We start from the raw sequence: 10,696 nt of genomic DNA, 5'->3' as shown, positions 1-10,696 counted from the left end.
TTTGAAAGATGTATTCTTCTTTGTAATGGTTGTAACCCAGAAGGTCATATAGTCAGGCATGTTGGATGTAAACTTCTTGATTTGAATGTATGAAATATTATCTCTCTGGATATGAGTATCACTCCTCTTGTTCATTTTCTACTTTGTGTTTGTTTGTTGATTTCTGGATCACCTCATTTTGAGGTACATTTGGATTAGCGTTGCATCACTTTAATATACCTATCATGTTTATTAAATAACTTTTCCAAGGAAACCAAACCTTTTGGAATCTTATTCCCTTTAAGCTAAATGACTTCATGACCAATTTCTAAATCTATTTCAGAGAGAAATTCATTTGGGTCATATTCACCTCCTTCAAAGTACATTTCATCAAAACCTTCCTTTGTCTCAAGAAAGTTGATGATCTGAGTATCATCGTTGACACTTGTCAATGTTCACAATTATTTAGAATACTTGGTCAATATACCAATTGTATTTCATATATGTTGTCTTCAAAATCTTGATGTGGAACTAGTAGAGTGGCTGAAATTGCAAGTGCATCAACTCTGTCATTCAATTCCCTAGGGATCATTGAAATATTGAAGGCATCAAATAGCTTGATGTAATCCCAAGCTAAATCATGGTAGTGTCTAAGTCAGTCATTTCTGGCTTGATATTGACCCTTAACTTGACACACTACCAATTTGGCATCTCCTTTAACATGCAAGTTTTAAATTCCTCTAGCCTATGCCATGTACAATCCCAATACCAAGGCTTCATATTCAACCATGTTATTGGTGTTAGGAAACTGCAACTTGTAAGAAAAAGGGAAGAATTTAGCATCAGGAGAAATGAAAACAGCTCCAACATTAGATCCCATAGAAGCACAACTACCATCAAATTACATAACCCAAATAGTAGTAGAGCTACTTGTACTTGCACCAAAATAATTTAGAATAATTCTTTCGTCAAGAGAATCAATGGAATCACCTTGACAATGCATCTTCCTCTATGGCTTCAACAGCATCAACAAATCTCTGAGTGTTTGATAATAGTGAAGAAATTTCAGAATTAGTCTAGCCTTTGGCAAATTTAGACACTTCATCAACATGTAGATAGCAATTTCCCATCCTTACTGACTCAAAAAGAATCTGAGCACGTGGATCAATGGACTTGACTACCACATACTTTGTTTCTCTTTTAGGATACAATTTTTTCATAACATCTTTAATAGGTATTCTAGCTTCAGCAATATCCATATTGAGTTCTCTTCCTACATCTTTGTAGAAATTGTGACCAAGTAACACACCATAGGAGGCTGGTACATTAGCAAATGAGATTATCATTTTGATATTTTTGTCTGGGAAAGATGCAAAGGAAAACTAAGCATCTTTGATTTTCCCTTTTAGAGGCACTTGTGTGTTCTCCATAGAATAACAGCTACCAAAAGACTTAATTAAAGTCAAACCTAGGGCATCTACAACCTTGGAAGGCATGACATTATCAAAGGCACCAAAATCTATAACACAATTGCTTAACTTGAAACCATTGATCAAAATAGAAATATAGAAAGGCTCAATCTTTCCTAGAACTAAGGATGTAATGGTTACTAATTTATTTGGCATATTATTGACTTTAGGAGTAACCAAATGAGTTTGGGTCGACTAGGATTCTTTGACAAATTTAGGAAGTCTATCCAGCTGATCTAGATAGGCTTGTAGGTATTCTACCTCAGACATCTGAATTTTAGTCTTCTTAGCATGATCTATGATATCAAAAGCTTGAAAATAATTTGCTAAGGAATAATTGAATTTTATAGACTAATTTTTAGGCATACCGGGCTTTGAAACATTAGATGCAAGAGTGGTTTGATCAACACTCACTTAATTTTTAGTTGGATCATTAGGTAGACTGGGCAGTGGTGTTCCCCTCTTCGTAATGGTGATAGGCATTTAAGGAACGTCCAACTTCTTTTTAGCATCCTCTTGTTGTTGATCCAACTTAGTTTGTGAATGAATCATTACCACATAAGCTTGTGCAAAATCAATTTCATGATCTTCATCATTGTACTATATGTAACCAATAGTAGAGTCACCAACTACTTGAGGATCATCGTGATACAAAGCAACATTATCCTTGAAAGGATATTCATCTTGATTATCATTCAGTGGATGAACTTTGAAGTAACTAGTAGCTATGTTACTTGGTGGTTCTTCAAGTGCAAGCCTCTCTAGAGGAGGAGGAAGCTTATTCTGATTCTTAGCTACATAATTACTTGTAGCATTAGGATAAGGTTACCTTGGAATATCCTTATATGGTGTTATATATAAACCTTAAGATATATGCTTCTTGAGAGAAATAATTTTATTTGCCATCTTTTGAACCAGTGAATCGGATGTACTCGATGAAGAGGATTCCAAGAAGGAATTGTTCTTGAATCAGCTAGCATCTTTGCAAATCTTTCCCACAAGTATCATATCATCTTCAATCTTAGTTGCCAAAGATTATGTGAGAGCCAATTTTGTAGGGAAACCCTTCTCAATAAAAAACTGACTTCAAAAAGTTGAGTTTTGATGAAGAAACACTTCAAATTTGTGGCAGTGGGCTAAGAAGTAGTAGGAATTCTATTAGCTAATTTATTGAACTTAGCAATAAACTCTCACATTCCATCATTTTCCTCCTTCATTTGCATGAGTTGTGCTAGGAGAGCATGCTCATCTTCTACAGGCTTCAATTTTTCAAGGAACTTAGTATGCAAAGACATCCAAGCTATAATGGAATTAGGTTCTAGATTATAGAACCAATCAGTTGCTATACCTTGTAATGTCTCAATAAAGAGCCTTATAGATATATCTTCATGTTCAACACTAAAGACTCCCACAACAATTTAGAAAGCTTTGATGTGTTCATCTGGGTGTTGCTTACCATCTTCGTAGAATTTAGAAAAATTCTTACAAGAACCTTGGGGTAATGCATGCAATGGGGCTGCAAGATTTAACAAACCAAAAGTTGCTCCCCATGGACTAGTAGCCATATTGATGACTATAGGGTTAGTAGTAGCAAGATGTAATTGTGAAATAAACACAAGGGGTTTGAGGAAAAATTAGGAATCTTCACTGGGCATAGGAGTCTTCCTTTTAGAAGAAGGATAACTTGTAGTATGAGAGAGAGAGGGAATTCTTATAAGTAAATCAAAATGAGCTTGTTGTGCCCAAAATGATCTAGTAGAAGCTGAAGAACTATCAACCTTCTTTCTCCAAGAATACATGTGCTCAAAACTTTCCAGTATGATAATTGGTAATGCCAATCAGAATAAGGAACTAAACTTCAAACAAAAGAAAGAGGCTTCTAAATGTGTTCGTATTCCCAACAAAGTCGCCAAAAAATTGTTGGGTGGATATTTTGTAACCGACAATTTTGGGAAAAAATCTAGTTGCAAAATAGGATGACCAGCCACAACGTGTGAGACAGAGTCTCTCCAACCTTAAAAGGAAGGGTCCCCTTTCTCATTGTTCCTTAGATCAACTCAAGGTAAGCCAGAAGTCAAGAGATTTTATAAAATGAGTGTTACCAATATCCTTTCTTCTTATCTTTCAAGAAAGAATCCACTTACTCATGGAGTGAGTAATGGGTAGGGTGAATCTCTAACTACACTTCTATACAGAGCTAGAAACAGTGATACTTATAAACCTTCACTAACTCAAAGGCTAGCTAAAAATGTACTGGTTTGGTTCTAAGTCCGATTGTACTTCTATATGAAAAAACTTTATAATTAGGGAACAAAGACTCCTAAAAGTAAGGATAACTTCACTATTTTTCAAATTAAGAAAGAATTATAAGCTACAAACAAAGATTCTAGCTATACACTTCCATAATTGCTCCTAGTCAAAGATCTAGCTCCAATTGATTCTTAACTCTTTTCTATTCAATTCACGAGATACAATTACCCAAAAGACAAGATGACATGAATCAAAGATAACTTGGATGAATAGATGAAGCTTATAACTCACACAAGTAACAATCTCACTTAATCAATGTTACGTCTCAAATGCTCCTTTGTATTCACTTTCTCTCAAAATAGTGCTCACACAAACAAAGTTCTACTGGCACAATTTCTCCAAAGCTCTCTTGCATAAAGATAATTATGATTTTACAATGAGGAGGAACTCCTTTATATAGGCACATGAGTTGAGAAAAAGGTGGAGGAAAAAGTGATACCAACTCAACCAACTTTGACCTAGTCTAACTACAGAATAAAATATAGGGTTACATGCAATTGCACATGCAACTCAAATTACATCCTTTTTACATACGTGTAACTCACATTACGTGTAATTACACTTTTTATGTAATGCATCCTTTTATAAATACTAACATGGAAGAAAGAAAAAAAAAAAAGAAGCAATTTGAAAGATTGTTTCTTAGTGCCTTGAATTTGGTAATGATGTCACGCACTGTGGGAAGATCAACAATTTCCATGGTCTTTGATAAGGCTTCTACTTTCACTGGATTTGCATACATTGTTTGTAAAACTTTGGAGTTTTCTGCCATAGTATCCAACAAGTATTTTGTCGAGGATTTATACAAGACAAACTTGTTCATTATGTGCAAACCAAAATCTTTGTAATCTACATCAACATTGATCCTGATTTCATATTATGAGTTTACTCTTTCTACTGCAATGAAATTACCATATTCATCAATCACATGACATCCCATCAGTTCCAAATCACAAATAACACTTGCTTCAACTGCTTGACAATCTCCAAAGGCCACCTACAACTTTGTGATCAGCTTTCTCAATGTTTTCTCTTTGTAACCAATGAGCCCTTGATATCTGAAGAGCATTTCAAATGATGAAAGAATGTCACGCTTGCTTTACCCTTATAATAGTAGGGGCCGGCCCCTACCCTTTTCTCTTTATAGCTTAACAATCGCCCTAAATAAATAATAGGCTCTTGCGACCAAGGCATCCAGATCAAATCTTACCATTTCATCCTAATCATTGAGGATATCCTTCAAGTTATTCACTTCTTGAGTCAAATAATAAATTAAGTTTCACTCCATTTCATTCATCTCTTTGACATGATTAAGAACTTCAAATGTCTCCATGATGGCTCAAACTCCTTTAAAAATGATTTCTTGTATCCAAGACTTGGCGGCTTCAATTAGCTTCCTCTCCTTAGATGTTTGAGACATAACAACAACACTCTAAGAATATTTTTGTCGAATGACCTCATTTAGATGAGAGACCTCCTATTTCAGTTGATTTTTCTTTTCCCATAACTCATTATTTCTCTTACATTCATTAGTTATGAGCATCTTGCAAAAAACTCAAACATGATTGCTTTTTGATTTCAACTTTAGTAAACTTGTAATCAAAATGAGTAAGTTCCTCAATAAGTTTGTCCACCAGGAGCTCAACAAATTTTAAAAAATTGGTTTCATCTGAATCAAACAAAATTTTGAAAATAATATTATCTTTCAAAGATTGGGACTTGGAAGATTATTGTCGAATGACCTCATTTAGATGAGAGACCTCCTATTTCAGTTGATTTTTCTTTTCCCATAACTCATTATTTCTCTTACATACATTAGCTATGAGCATCTTGCAAAAAACTCAAATGTGATTGCTTTTTGATTTCAACTTTAGTAAACTTGTAATCAAAACAAGTAAGTTCCTAATAGGTTTGTCCACTAGGGGCTCAACAACTTTAAAAAAATTGGTTTTATCTAAATCAAACAAAATTTTGGAAATAATCTTATCTTTCAAAGATTGGGACTTGGTCTTCTTAAAAAGGAGATTGTCCAGAGGAACAACTACTTTTCTCCTCTTTGTTGTTATTTTTCTCAACCATGCAAGTAGGTTGAAACCTTCATCTGTAGAAGCACATATAGTGGAAACCATTGACATTGATCCTAATTTTATTTCTACTATAATAGAACAAGATTCAGTTTGCACAACTAAAGGCATAGGAACATGTTGAGAAGATTCCGTCATAAAAAGCTCAAAACCTACCAAAGATTTATCAAGTCGGGAAACTTGACCATTGGTAAGAGTTGGAAAATCCTTAAACACATTTGCTAAATGTTCATATTGTTCATTTGTAGGAATACGAGGAGTAGCAGAAGAAATAGAAAGAGCCATTGTATTGACTTCCAAGACTAGAATAGGAGTGAAAACTATGGATAATGAATCCACATTGTCATCTACTTCATGCAGAAATGACTCTTAATGTATAGACGATGCACAAGCTTGTGAAGGCTTTGGGGGAGATATGATCATAATTTCCCCTTCTTCATCTGAATCTTCTTTATCAGATTCTATTTCCAATTCTTCTTCTAATTTTTGAATTGGTTCATATATTTGAGATGATTTGGCTCCTTTTCCACCCTTTAATTTGAATTTGAGGGAACCCTTAGAATTAGAAAAGGAGGCACCATTTTTCCCTATGATTTCTAGTCATGACTTCCTACCATGAGGACCAAAACTTCCACAATCCAAGTCCATCTTAGGATTTACTCTTTTAAGGCCTTTATTTTTCAACCATTTATTGGTGTTCACTAAAATGGATTGAAATCTATCCATGATAGATGTAGCTTCCTTTGTTGCCACTGAATAGGAAAAGGGAACTTCTTATCAAAGTCGGCTTGATAAAATTCTAGATCAAGGATGATGCCATCATCTTCAACTTGGAATTCTAAAGGTAGCTCCAACATGTTAAGATTGATTATCTATTGTAGGGTTAATCTGTAGCAGTCCATCTTTATAATGTCAAACTCTATCCTCATATGAATCTAGATGTCCTCGATGTGATGAACATGAGTGTAAGCTCTTTTCATTTGAGAATTCATCTCTTGGTAATTAAAGTCAAATCTGATTTTGAACTTCTTCAAAGTGATCAACTTCAACTCTACTTCCATGTTCTTTGCTTTAGGTCTAGAAATGATCAAATATTTGCCAATAGCCAAAGGTTTAGCTGAGGTAATGCTGAAACCAGGCCTATGCATAAAATGCTGATCACTCTACACATCCATAAGATATTTAGCTAGGTCCATCAAGATTATTCGATATGTAGCATACCTAGGTAAGGTATATGGCTCACCTTTGAAATACCCAACTCTCAAGTATGTGAAAGTTGGAAATTGAATAAAATACAGCCATATTGGTTCACCTTCTCCCATGCCACATCAAATACTCTTTTGATTGATAACTATTTATTGAACAAGCACCAAAAATGCCCAAAGAAGGCATCTTGGACTCTTCTATAATGAAATTTACTATTTGCCAAAGTGATTTGGTCATAGTAATCCCAAATGGGAACTTGAAGATGATCTCCCTTGGTTGAGAGACCAGAGAAAGATCTTATGACAACAATAATGTAAATAAGGTAAGATTTCATGTAGAAGGGCGTTGAAGTTCCTACATTGCCTATTTTCTAGCAATGTGTAGTTGCTAATGAGCTCTCCCCAAAAGATGTGTTCTTTATTCTCCATGATTTGAAACATGCACTTATACATCCATGGATCAAAATTCATAGAATTTTTAAGGCCATAAATTCTAGTAAGAAGGATGATGAGATTCTTATATTCTTGTTTAAAGTTAGACCAATGAACAGTCTTTAGCCATCTAGAGAAGTTGTTCTTTTTATTGTCCACCCAATATAGGTTGACATACTTCTGATAATCACCTTTTTGCCGATTCCAACATGCCAAAGATGATTCCTTGGTTAAATCTACACATTTTTCTTTATGTGGAACCTTGAAGTTTTGTTCAATGACTTAAGGATCAAGGTTAATGATAACCTTGTCATCATCATCTTTGTGAGTCTTTATCTTTGGAGCAAACCGTCGTGCACATCCAAAAATAAAATCAAGTTCTATTGCCACCATAGGAAATGCAGACACTAGGTGAATATTACTTCTCTTTATACACTTCATTTCATGGCTAGCTAGAGTTTTAACTCTTTGCAAAAAAAATAGCCACATCCACATGACCAATCTCTATGTCCATCATGTTATCCAAAATAGATATGACTGACGAGGAAGTTGCATGAGCCAATTCTTTCTCATATTGATATTTCATTTTTCCTTTGGGTTTTGATGGTGAGGACATTTCTTGTGGTTGTACTACAACACAAAAATCTCAAAACACAAATACATCATCACATGAAATCACCATACAAGTTGATTTGTGATTAACAAAGATTTGGAAACAAATTGGAGACTTGGTAGATCCAACGAAAAGATCTCAAAGAAATTTTATGCATGTGCAATGGATGAAAATGAAATAAATGGAAAGAGAAATGAAGTGTTATGAAGGTGAGAATATGGAAGATGGAATGAAACAAAATGAAATGAGAATGTGTGAAGGTTGAATGCATGAGAATGTGTGCAAATGAAGACTGCTGATTTCAAATGTGATGTAGGGTTTTCAAGGCATTATTACATAAAAATGAGTACATGTAAGTGCAACATGTAATGTGAGATGAAAGGTGAAATGAGATGTGAATGTGGATAGAGGATGCACTTCACATGTAAGTGCAAATGGAGGATGAGATGGAAAGCATGGAAAAATGCAAAAAACATGTATTTTCTCATGGAGGTACAAATGTGTATGGAGGGATGGAAACAAAAAATGGAGAAGGGATAATGAGCTTTATAGTTAGTTTTGGTGAAAAGATGAAGTCAAAGTACATGGAAGATGAAAATGACATCTTTTTGACTTTTTAAAAAGTGACTTTTAATCAAAATTGGTACTTTTGGATGCAATTACTCAAAATTGGACCTTTTGGATGCAATTACATATAAGACATTTCATATAATTGTGTCATGCAAATAAATGTGAAAAGTGAGATGAGTGAAAATGGAAATGGAAAATGAGATTGCATGCATGTACAGATGATGAATGAGATGGAAAGCATGTAATCACATTCATTGAATGAGAGGTGAGGTGTTGTGACACAGAAATAAAATGTGGAACGTGATGATGCTTTTGCATGAAGTGAAGCAACGACAACTTCTTGGGAAAGAACTTGTGACTTCTCCAAAGTGGAGAAAATCGGCAAGCAAACACAAAACACAAAAATGCAAAGAAAAATGTACCTTTGGAAAGTGATTCAAACATGCCAAGATGCAAAACACTTCAACACTCAAATTCAAAATTGGAGCTCGGGAAAGAACCAAAAACATGAAAATGAGAAAATTCTTCATTTTTAAAAGAAAAATGCACTTTCCATGATATAGATTCAATAAGTGGCAATCATCAAGCAATTATGTACATAAAATTGGCAAGATAAGCACAAATTAAATAGCGAGAAAGAAAGAGTCCACTTCCATGAAGATCAAGTACCAAAAATGAAGGAGAAATATGCTCCAATGTTGAAAAATTCTCCAAAAACATTTGAATCTTTCAACCTTTTACAAATTCGAATGGGAAAGGGCAACAAACAAGAAATAGTTGTTAAAAGATGCCAAAACACGCCCTAAGATTGCTCCAAGATCCAACATTTTTGGGATGCATATTCTTGGGACGTTTTATGGTGAAAAACATTTTTCACCAAGATACAAGACCAAATTGATTTGGTGTTTAAAAACCAAAATATGCATCAACATTCACTGTTACCCCCAAATAAAGCCAAATCAATTTGTATTGGAGCAAAAATATTGATAAAAATGGAGTTATTTGCTTATTTCTTCAAAAATGTGCCCTGGATTGGAGCTTCTAATAATTTTTTTGAGCATGTTAGATCTATTTTTGATGTATGAAAACTCGTTGCCAAGAAAAAATGCCTCTAATGAAATAGATTGCATGCAAATCCACCATGAAAATCTCCCTTAATGATTAAAATTGAGTTCTTGGGAGGCAAAGACATGTATTTCTTCAAAATCAGACCTTTTGAAGGGCAATGCACATAGTAAAACATGTTTCAAGTTAAAATCGACCTTTTTAGGTCAATAACTTGTTTTAAAATTTGTAAACAAGGCAAATCAGACCTTTTTGGGTCAATGACATATTTTAAAATGTGCAAACAATCAAAATCAGACCTTTTGAAAGGGAACACACATTTTAAGTTACATCTCACATTTTGGATGCAAAGACATAAAAACTTGTCTTTTGATGCAATGTCATCAAAAAGGTCCACTTATGATAACCTTTTGATGTAATGACATCAAAAAGGTCCACCAAGTCGAACTTTATATCTAGTGACATGCAAAATGTCCACTTTTGATAGATTTTACATGTGATTGCATATAAAATCCACTTTTGATAACTTAAAGTCATTTAATCCACTTAATTTCATAAAAATATCACTAAATGGGTCTTGAACAATATTTATATATCATATTTAAAATACAAAATATAAGCATCATTTAAAACGTAACATTTAAATGAGCATTTGATTTGAAAATCAAAAATTAAACTGGAACTATATAGTTATATAGTCACTTTAAATGAAAAATTAAAAAGTAAAAGTAACTCAACTTAAAATTATAACATAAAGTGCACTATAGTCACTTCAAGTGAAAAATTTAAAGTAAAAATAACTTAAAAATATAACAAAAAATGAATTTAAGTTATATTTATCAAAAAGTGAGAGTCAAATTAAAAATATAAGATCATATTTTTAATTTGTGTCATTGCACCAAAAAGGTTTACTTTTGAGGCAATAAACATGCATATCTCTTGACTGACAACACTGATTGAGCTCTAGGT

Source organism: Cupressus sempervirens, chromosome 10, assembly GCF_028749045.1.
Source record: "Cupressus sempervirens isolate cs-2001-9-10 chromosome 10, ASM2874904v1, whole genome shotgun sequence".
NCBI classification, from domain to species: domain Eukaryota; kingdom Viridiplantae; phylum Streptophyta; class Pinopsida; order Cupressales; family Cupressaceae; genus Cupressus; species Cupressus sempervirens.
This window is presented reverse-complemented; position numbering follows the sequence as displayed.